Below are 11,463 nucleotides of genomic sequence, written 5' to 3'. Positions count from 1 at the left end.
CACTGTTTACCATGAATTTAAATATGTTTAAAATAATTTTTGTGATTTCAATTATTTGACAGAAACAACTAAACTTTGATGTAAAAAAATGTAAACTAATTCATTTGGGATGTTAGTGGCCAGTATCTGAATCAGGGTTGATCCATAGGCATTTACATTGCATACTCCAGCAACCTCAAACTCACACATTGTTCTTTGGTTAGGGTGAGACAGCCAAAGTTTATTTTTCCTTAAATAGCAATTATAATAGTCTATGTGTTACCCAACAGTACAAATTGACCCATTCACTGCTCTGAGATTAATTACCAATTGAAATTTCATACTTTGAGCTTTGAATTTTAATTGTAGTAGGAATTTTAATTGAGCCTATTTTTTTCTCTAGTCTGAAGGTAGTTGTATAGATGGCATGATCGTTTTGAAAAATGATCTTATAAAAAGGTACAAAACTCCAAGGGCCGCGTGGACATGATGATTGCTGTACCGGAACACAGGAACAGGAGTAGGCCATTCAGCCCCTCGAACATGTTCTGCCATTCAATTAGATCATGGCTAATCTGCATCTTAACTCTATCTATCCGGCTTGGTTCTGTAACTCTTAAAACCCTTGCCCAACAAAAATCTATCAATCTCAGTTTTGAAATTTTCAATTGAACTAACCTCAACAGGTTTTTGGGGGGAGAGAGTTCTAGATATCCGCTACCCTTTGTATGAAGAAGTGCTTTCTGACATCACCTCTGAACGCCTAACTCTCGTTTAAGGTTATGCCGCCTTGTTCTGGACTCTCCCACCAGAGGAAATAGTTTCTCTCTATCTATCTTATCAAATCCTTTATTTATCTTACACACCTCAATTAGATCACCCCTTAATCTTCTATATTCAAGGGAATAGAAGGATGGTCTATGTAACCTGTCCTCATGCTCCCGAAAGTTCTTTTTGAGGAATAAATATATTTTCTGAATATATACCATTGTAAAGCAGAGAAATACAGCAGCCAATTTGTGCACAAGGTGTTGGTTGAGGGATCAGTGTTGGCCAGGACACCAGAAGACCTCCCCCGCTCTCCTTCAAATAATGCCATCAGATCTTTTATGTCCACCTGACAGGAAAAATGGTGCCTCAGTTTAATATCTCATTCAAAAGATAGCAGATTCAGTGCTGCAATTAAGTGTGATCCTAGATTATGTGCGCCAGTCTCTGGAATGGGCCTCCAGAGGAGAGTGCTACCATTGAGCTAAGACTGAAACACCTGACATCATGACATGTTATCCTTCCTTGACCTCTCTGCAGCCTTCAGCATGGTTAACAACTCATCTTTTCTCATCACCTGTCCGCTGTAGTCCACCTCTGTGGCACCCCCTCTCATGGTTCCATTCCTACTTGCCCCAACCTAGGCAGTGCATCACAACCGCAAAATTTTCAGACTTTGCATTCCCAATGCAAAACCTGTACTTTTCTGCACTGACGTTAAACCCGGAAATAAAACCGGATTGCAGTCGCGACCCAAAAAACAACAATTTTCAACTCCCACCCGCCCGTTCTTGGGGTTTAAAATCACCCCCTTAGTGTCTGAACCTTCTTTGTAAATAACCTTGGAATATCTCACTGCATTAAGGGCATTATATAAGTGCAAGTTGCTTTCGTTGGATAGTGATCAGCAGTAGGAACCTGGCTAATTTTTCACTTCCCTTGCCCAGAGATGCTAAGGCTAATTGTGGTGCTCCTATGACCACTCTGGTCGAGATCAGCAATCTCAGCATAAACCAGGATTGATCCTGGGGCCATATGGTTCAACACAGTGCACTCACCCACTGAGCCATCAAGAGAACATAGTTACATTTTTGAATAGTTACAAAAATGTAATTCAGACTATTGATGTGTAAATATTTGCCCAGCGATTTTTAAAGAAGGTTTATACAGGTTCATATGTATAACAAGTTTTGGTGGAGTAGTGGCATAGTTTGTTGGTTTTGGCTGCCAATTGGTGCCCAGGATTCCCTAGACCAGCGACTTCCCAAGTGTTTGTGACACAGAAGGCATTGAATGGAGTTAAGATACTGGAAAACAGGAAGTGAGGAAAACCAGAGAGAGGAATCATCTCAAACTGCTCCTGCTGATCTCATGGTTACAGAGTAGGCTTGACAAAGGTACGGACATGACTTGTTTACACATTCTTCTAACTAGGGAATTGGACAATATCTTGCACAAGAGGATCTGAAAGAGAGGAATGAAGATCCATTAAAAACAAAATGGCTGCCCACTGCTGAGTTATACTATACTGAACCTATAGACCAGGAATCAGAGTTTTGGTCAGTGATGGCTTAGCTGTTTTCGGTGATGGAGATGCTACAATTAGCCTCTGTGTTCCTGGGCTGGAAGTGGAAAATAGGCAGGGCCCCAGCCCTTCTTCATTGTCCAGTAACATCTGCTCAAAACTGTGGACATCAAGGCAGAACAAGATTGGGATCAGCTGAGATGCAACCCTCTTTTGGGAATGGCCAATTGGGCAAGAGCTACTGATAACTAAAGGATTTTGTTTTTCTTTTTCTTCCAACAGATTGGACAAGAGTCCACATTGCCATGTTACACATTCTGGGACCGTGTTATCTCAATGGGGTTGGAATTCAAAAGTGAGCAAGTGATGCTTCAGTTTTACAGAACCTTGGTCAGACCCTATTTAGAGTACTATGTTCAATTTTGGGCACTGAACCTCAGGAAAGATATACTGGCCTTGGAAGGGGTACAGCACAGATTCACCAGAATTATACCAGACCTTAAAGGGTTAAATTACGAGGACAGGTTGTATAAACTTGTCTTGTATTCCCTTGAGTTTTGCAGGTTGAGGGTGATCTAATCAAGGTATTTAAAATGATTAAGGGATTCAATAGGGTAGAAGCAGAGAAACTAAGATCAATAGTTTTTTGTTGGGTAAGGGTATCAAGGGATATGAAACAAATGTGGGTAAATGGGGTTGAGGTACAGATCAGCCATGATCTAATTGAATGGCATAACAGGCTCGAGGGGCTGAATGGCCTACTCCTGTTCCTATGTTCTGCTTTACTGTTGCTTCATGCATGCCCGGAGAAGACTCACTTTGCAGATGAAGAGAGGCCTCTTTCTATTTCTCTCCCATTAGGTTGGTGCAGCCTCCTGTCATTCTGCCCACCACAGGAGAGTTTAAGCTGAAAGTAGTCAATGGTTTTATCACTGTCTGAATGCCCAATTATTGCAATTAATATCCAAAATTTCTCTGTAGATGCCCCAATACAGATTCTTGCCCACCTCAAGAACTATGCTGTCATTTTCTCCATCCTTTTATGAATGTCATCAGATGGCCCCTGCCCATCAGCAAAATGTTTTAAAATTAAATTTAATTTCAATTATTTCCTTACTAGCTTACTGTTAAAGGTAATGGAAACAATCAGCTTGTACCTGTCTATTCATTCCTCAAGACCGTCTTGTGCATTCACTTTCAATAATAATATTAGCTGACTGCTTATGTGCAGTGGGAGAAGGAAGGATGTGCTCCTTTTCCCTGCTATTCTAAGTTCATTCCTCTGACTTTGGATTACTGCTGGTACCTTGCCCCCTCTGCTTCATCATCAGACATTAAACCCCTGCCCTCTTGCATTCTCCTTAACGACCAATTTGCCTGTCTTCAGAAGCCTCCTGAAAACCTCTCTCGGTGATCATGCCTTTGATATCTCTCCCTGTGCCTGTTGCTGTTTTATAATTGAGATTCTGCTAAGATTGGCAATGGATCTTCAAATTTGACTTTATGGTCACACACATAGTTTCCAAAGAGACTAATATTCATGTAACTCTCTCTACAGCATCCATATTCTACAGTTGATAACATGTCTACAGTGGCCAGTCTTTCATGGTAGAGTAATCAGCATTTTATGTATATGAATTAGTAATAATCGTTATCATATCATCTCATACCAGGGTTGAGAGATACCATTATGTGGTAGGCGAATAAGGAATGACCTGCATTTACCCTTAACCTGTATTATGAGAGACTTCAACCATATGTTTGACATGTCATGTAATTTCATGAGCATCCTGAGCATACATAAAAGTTCCTTGAAGTAATCCCACAGGACTAGCTGATGCGCAATATATTCTCTGGAACATTTAAGCCAGCATGGCAACTATTTAGTTGATGATGCCCAGGGGCAATTGCACCGTTACCTCAAAATATGGAGTTAATAACTTCAGGGCACATACATGAAAACAGCTGCTTTGAATCTAACCTGCTGCATATATTACAGTATGAAAAGCTGGGTGCTTCATTCCATCAGCAATAAGCCACTAATTGAGCTATCCATGTTGTTCCTATCAGAAGCACAAACACATCAAGATTTTTTTCTCTATTTGCACCGAGATGATAAAAGGAATCAACTCCTCCATGTTTTAATTCATGTAGATTAACGGAGACCTGTGAGCGATTATGAGGCAGTGCGGTTCGGATGACATAATTCACTGTTTCAACCGCATCTTCAGCTGTAATAACTCAGTGGTTACATGCACCATCTGGTGTGGTACTGTGCCGTACAGACCAGGAAGATTATAATAAAGCAAAATACTGCGGATGCTGGGAATCGGAAATAAAAACAGAAAAAGCTGGAAACACTCAGCAGGTCAGGCAGCATCTGTGGAGTGAGAAAAAAAGTTAACGTTCCAGGTCGATGACCTTTCATCAAAACTGGAAGATGTTAGAGAAGAACAGGTTTTAAGCAATTGCAGACCCCCAGTTTTTATATACATTTTGACTACATCAGGGTGAGAGCAAGCTGTTATGTACTATACATTAGGTGTTAGCCGTGGCTCAGTGATAACACTCTTGCCTCACAATCAGAAGGTTGTGCGTTCAAATCCCACTCCAGAGATTTGAGCACAAAATCTAGGCTAACACTCCAGAGCAATACTGAGGGAGTGCTGCACTTTCAGATGAGATGTTAAACCCATCTACCCTCTCAGGTGGATGTCAAAGATCCCATGGCACTATTTCAAAGAAGAGCAGGGGAGATCTCCCCCATGACTTGACCAATATTTATCTCTCAACCAATATCATTAAAACAGATTATCTGGTCATTATCTCATTGATGTTTGTGGGACCTTGCTATGCACAAATTGGCTGCTACATTACAACAGTGACTGCCCTTCAAAAGTACTTCATTGGCTGCCAACACTTTGGGACAGCCTGAGGTCATGAAAAGTGCTATATAAATGCAAATTCTTTCTTTATTTCATAAAGATGCAGTGCAAAGATACAATGGTTTGCAGTGATTCCTATTATTATATGCTGTATTGAAATTTACTGCCAGGTGTAATCTTTTCTACTTATATATTAACATCTCACTTCATTTTACTAAACAGTGGAAGACATCCATCTTGGACTGCCAAGACATAAGAACGTAAGAAATAGGTGCAGGAGTAGGCCAATCGGCCCCTCGAGCCTGCTCCGCCATGCAATAAGATCATGGCTGATCTGATCCTAACCTCAAATCTAAATTCATGTCCAATTTCCTGACCGCTTCCCGTAACCCCTAATTCCCTTTTTTTCTAGGAAACTGTCTATTTCTGTTTTAAATTTATTTAATGATGTAGCTTCCACAGCTTCCTGGGGCAGCAAATTCCACAGACCTACTACCCTCTGAGTGAAGAAGTTTCTCCTCATCTCAGTTTTGAAAGAGCAGCCCCTTATTCTAAGATTTATGCCCCCTAGTTCTAGTTTCACCCATCCTTGGGAACATCCTCACCGCATCCACCCGATCAAGCCCCTTCACAATCTTATATGTTTCAATAAGATCGCCTCTCATTCTTCTGAACTCCAATGAGTAGAGTCCCAATCTACTCAACCTCTCCTCATATGTCCGCCCCCTCATCCCCGGGATTAACCGAGTGAACCTTCTTTGTACTGCCTCGAGAGCAAGTATGTTCAATTGTAGCGTTGTAAAGTAAGGCCATGTTCTGTAAATATCCTAACAGATAATCGGGAAGCTGAGTATTTGAAGCATAAATAATCAAAGTTCTTCTGTAGATGCCTTGATGAGCGAATAATGTACTAGAGTAGCAATTCGATGGATCGTAGTGCCTGTTCTCATCCTTGACTTCCAAATGTTCTTATGTTGAACCCTCTCTGGATGACCGCAGACAACTGGCAGGTCTAGTGTAACCAAGTTTATGTTGTTAAAAACATATGGGCCTAAGTTTTCATTCTTTTGAACATTAGCATGTGCACAGTACAGTTATCCAGGTTTGAAAAATGTACCCAATTTTGTCATACCCGTTTAGCCTTTAGGCTGAAGTGTTGCACACTGGATATTTAAATGACATGCAAAATGGAGAAGGTCGGGCATGTTCTTTTCCCACAGACTTTTTCATCCACTAGTTGATCTCCTGTGGTATTACACACCAACAAAATATTTTTTTTAAACTGGAATTGAGGATTGCTCAGCAGTTGACATTTCTATCTCTGCATTCTCATAGAGACTTGTCCTTAAACATTTTTATAATTTCTGTTTGAGCTTTGATTTTTAAAATATTTACAGTTACTTTAACTTAATTAAATGTTCAGGTACAACTTTTAAATGGTTACTACTACTTCAAGTTAATTTTTCTGTTTTTAGAGTGGAACTTTAATGGTTGCCTTCTGTGTTGGATATAGAATGAGATTCTTGGATCTGACTGATCCCTACTAGTTATGTGCACGATAACACTACATGGTTAGCAAGGACCAAATAAATAAAAACTCTACATTCATATAGGAGCCAAACCTTTTTACTGTAGAGATTTGTGTTTTAACTTTTCCCTGAAAGCCATGGGGTCAGAAAGAGAGAAGGGTGAAATCGTACATCAAATTAAAAGAAAAAAAGTCTCCAATTCCCCAGGGGTAATATTTCTTGATGTTAGATGGGATGTGAAGAGAAAGACCTTGCATGTAGGAAAAAGGCTGAGTGGATCTCTCATTCAAATCCTGCAGCTAGTTCAAGAGACACTTTGGCACAAGCCTGGGACTAAGCTAGATACCAAAGTTCTCGTTTGAACACATTTATAGAAAAACAAAGCAGTTTGTTTCATTTCTGCCTGTAATACTACATGTTGCATACCATGCTCCATAACTCAAGGAACAGAGTTTCATCACAACTAATTTTTAAAAAGACAAGTTGCATCTGACAAATTCAATAGAGTTCTTTGAGGAAATAATGAATTGCATTGATAAAGGAAATGCAATGGATGTTGTGTCTATGGATTTTCAAAAGGTGTTTCATAAGGAGCTGCAAAGGAGGGCTGTTGATAAAATTAAGATGTGGAGATGCCGGTGATGGACTGGGGTTGACAAATGTAAGGAATCTTACAACACCAGGTTATAGTCCAACTGTTTTATTTGAAAATCACAAGCTTTCGGAAGCTTTCTCCTTCGTCAGGTGAGTGCATGTCATGGAATCGTCATGGAATCCCACACTCACCTGATGAAGGAGAAAGCCTCCGAAAGCTTGTGATTTTCAAATAAAACAGTTGGACTATAACCTGGTGTTGTAAGATTCCTTACATTTGATAAAATTAAGGCATATGGTAATAAAGGGAGCATGATAGCATGGATAACAAGTTGGTTAAAGGACAAAACAATAGAAATTAGTGGTTAATAGATGTTTTTTGGACTGGATGGACATAAAGAGTGGTGTTCTCTTGCGGTCAATGTTGAGACTACTGATATTAGAGAGAGAGAGATAGAGAGAGAGATAGATGGAGAGATAGAGTTAGAGAAAGAAATAGAAAGAGAGGGAGAAAAATAGAAAGAGATAGAGATATATATATATATAGAGAGAGATAGAGATAGAGAGATAGCTACATACATAGATATGGTTATATTTTTATAGATATATATGTAGATGATATATGTGTATATATACGTATTCATATAATATATAGCTATATGTATTGAAATAGATATGTAGACTTACATGGAATATATGTGGATTTGAGTATAGGGGGCACATTATCAGAATTTGCAGGTGACATGAAAATAGGGGGTGTAGTTAACTGTGAAGTGGACTGTATGTGATTTCAGGAGGACATAGACAGGTTAGTAGATTCAGCAGATTGATGTCAGATGAAATTTAATGCAAAGACATGCAAAGTCATACATATTGGTAAGATAAATAATGGAAGGAAATATACACCAAATGGTAAAACTTTCAAAGGAATAGAACAGCAGAGAGACTGAAGGGTTCAGATACACAAATATTTAAGAGTGGGAGGATGAGTTGATTAAAAAAGTACACAGGGTTATAGTTTTTATAAATAGGGAAATAGGGTACAAAAAACAAAAAGGTAATGCTAAACCTATACAAATCACTGGTTAGCCTGCGGTGAGAGTAATGTGACCAGTTTTGGGAGCTTTACTTTAGGAAAGATGCCAAGGCCATGGAGAGGGTACAGTAGAGATTCACTGAGATGATACCAGGGCTAACAAGCTTTAGTGTTGAGGAAAGATGGGAGAAAAGGAGGCTCTTTTCATTAGAACAGAGAAGTTTAAGAGAATTGATTCAAAATTATGTAGAGTTTTGATGAGGTAAATAGGGAAAGATTTTTCCACTGTGAATCAGGAACTAAAGAGCATAAATTTATCACCAAAAGGAGAGTTTAGGAGATTTTTTTTAAAAATACAGAGTGTTGTTAGGCTAAGGAAAGCCCTAGCAGAAAGTAGTAGAAGCAGAATCCCTAGTAGATTTTAAAAAGGAAGTGGATAAATATTTGAAAAAGAAACATTTAGAAGGGTAAGGGCAAAGGGGTGGGAAATGGGGCCAAGTGGATGGCTCTTTCAGAGAATTGGCACAGGCACGATGGGCTGAATGGCCTCCATCTGTGCTCTAAAGTTCTATGATATCACCTAACAGCCCAGTCACTCGTTCCATGTTTTTAAAAAATTCACTTAAAGTATCGAAGGGCACAGAGTTTAATCAATATTGGGCCGGATTTTGCTGCCAGCTGTTCGTCAGACCTACACTTGCCCACAGACTTTCTATGGAGTTTTGCACGGCAAGTTGCTGTCAGCCAAACATCCAAACAGCAAGGCTCCCTCTAAAGGGCATCTGGGACCTGTGTGTACAGGGCAAGAAACCGTGTATCCCCTTAACCAATCAGATTGAAGAATCGTTAATTAGCAGTGCAGGGTCTGAACCAGGAAATGTAAGTTAGAATAGTGAATTCAATGTCAAGTCAGGGACAGAAAGTGAAATAAAAGAGGGGGAAAGAAAGATTGGATTAAGAAAGACAGATAAAAGAGACAGAAAGAAAAAACATTTTTTAAAATTTAATTTAAAAAAAATCTCCAACATTAAAAGCTGAAGGAATGAGACTCCACGCTTGTAAAAGTTAATTTTCAAAGGTTGTTTGGCAGTAATTAAGACTTACCACGCCATTAAAAGGGTACTTAGACTGGAATAGACAAGTCCTAACATTTTGTGCTGAGTTTAGTTCCTATCTACGACATCAGTGCAGGAACTTCACACCATTCAGTATATTCGAATGGGGAGCCAGACAACGAGATGCTTTTTTCACGCAACTTATGGAGGGGCAGTGCATCTCGGACAGCAACTTTCAGATTTTCGTGTTTAACTGCTATGTGTGGTCGCTGGAAATTGCTGTCAGATTTGTGCAAAAATAATAGCGAGCGCTGTTATCCTCACCCTTATTTTCACAGCAAAATCCGGCCCATTATCATTTACTTACTCTTGGACATCATCTTTAAAGATGAACCACTGGGGTTGAAACCAGTCCTTTCAAATTATTGATGAGTTTTCTATTTTCTCCACATACAACCGTAGTTGTTTCTTACTGATGGATTCTGTTAAGTGCTTTTCTTTCTCTCAGCTAATATTGCGTAGTAGGATAATGATGAAAATGCTTGGCCTGTTAATTCACTCACTGTCTGCTGTATTTGAAGTCAATTAAACATATTTTTAAGAAACTAATTCAATATAAATGTGCAATCAGCTGAGGATATCCTGATGATATGCTTCATGAGATTGAGCTGGTTTTAATTAGCCATGCTCCTTTGGAAATATGAATTATTTTCTTTAAATGAAGATTCAATTACTCCAGCCGGTGCTGAGGATGATTTCATTATGTATTTTTCAGTTGCATTTGGTAAATCTTGCCCATCTTTAGCTAGAAAGGTTGTTTGTCCTAAAGCTTCGATGCCAATGTCCAGGTTCTTTGTTATCAGCTGACAGAGGTCTCAGTTTATCAAGTTAGGTGATCACCAGAAATTGGCGACCCATTTCCTTGCTAAATGTCAACTACAAGGTCCTGTCTAAGGCCATCGCCAACAGGCTCAAGTCTGCTCTGGAGTGGGTGATCCACCCGGATCAGGCCTGTACTGTACCTGGCAGGAAGATCTCTGATGTCTTTGTGCTGCTCAGGGATACGATCGCCTAAGTGCAGGACAGGGTGGTGAACACCTGCCTCATCAGCCTGGACCAGGAGAAGGCCTTCAACAGAATATCCCACACGTACATGATGGACGTGCTCTCCAAAATAGATTTTGGGGAGGGAATCCGCGATTGCATCCGGCTGCTCTGGGTGGACATCTGTAGCGCAGTCCTAATCAACGGGTGGGAGTCAGAAAGCTTTCCAATCAGACCTGGAGTCAGGCAGGGCTGACCTGTCTCTGCAGTCTTGTCCTAATGTTGTATCGAGCCATTTGTTGTGTTCATCAGCAAGGACGCAGGTATCGGGGGGGTGTCGATCCCAGGCAGCGGAAGCTCTCAGTTAAATGCTTCCCTATACATGGATGACGTCACCGTCTTCTACTCTGATCAGCAGTCAGTCCACACACTTATGGGCATCTATGACCATTTCGAGCTGGCCTCGGGGGCCAGAGCGAACCACAGTAAGAGCAAGGCCGAACCTTTGTCCCCCTCACCGTCAGGTCCGACTACCTGAAGGTGCTGGGGATCTGGTTCGGGCGGCCCCTGGCCTGCACAAAGAACTGGGAGGAGTGGATCGCCAAGGCCAAACATAAGCTTGGCATGTGGGTGGGGCGCTCCCTCTCCATAATTGGCAGGAACCTGGAATGAGGTGTGAAGTACACGCGGTGTTGCTCTACATGGTCAGGGCCTGGCCCATTCCCAACAACTCCGCCATCGCAGTCACCCATGCTATCTTCCACTTTGTCTGGAGGTCCAAGGTAGAACGCATCCGCAGGGTCACCATGTACAAGCCCCCCAGACAAAGGGCAGAAGAGCCAATGCCGCTCTGATCCTGATGGCCACCTTTGTGTGTGGCTGCCTCAGGATGTGTGTGGAGCCCCAATATGCAAACACCAAGTGTCACTATGTGCTGAGTTTCTACCTGTCCAACACACTGAGAAGACTGGGTCTGGCCACACTGGCCGAGAAGGCACAGGATGTCCTGTTCAGCTGGACTGTGTCCTCTCCCCACCTATCCCAGGTG

The sequence above is a fragment of the Heptranchias perlo genome, chromosome 30 (assembly GCF_035084215.1).
Source record: "Heptranchias perlo isolate sHepPer1 chromosome 30, sHepPer1.hap1, whole genome shotgun sequence".
Lineage (NCBI taxonomy): Eukaryota > Metazoa > Chordata > Chondrichthyes > Hexanchiformes > Hexanchidae > Heptranchias > Heptranchias perlo.
The sequence above is the reverse complement of the archived record's forward strand: the minus strand, read 5'-3'. Positions refer to the sequence as shown.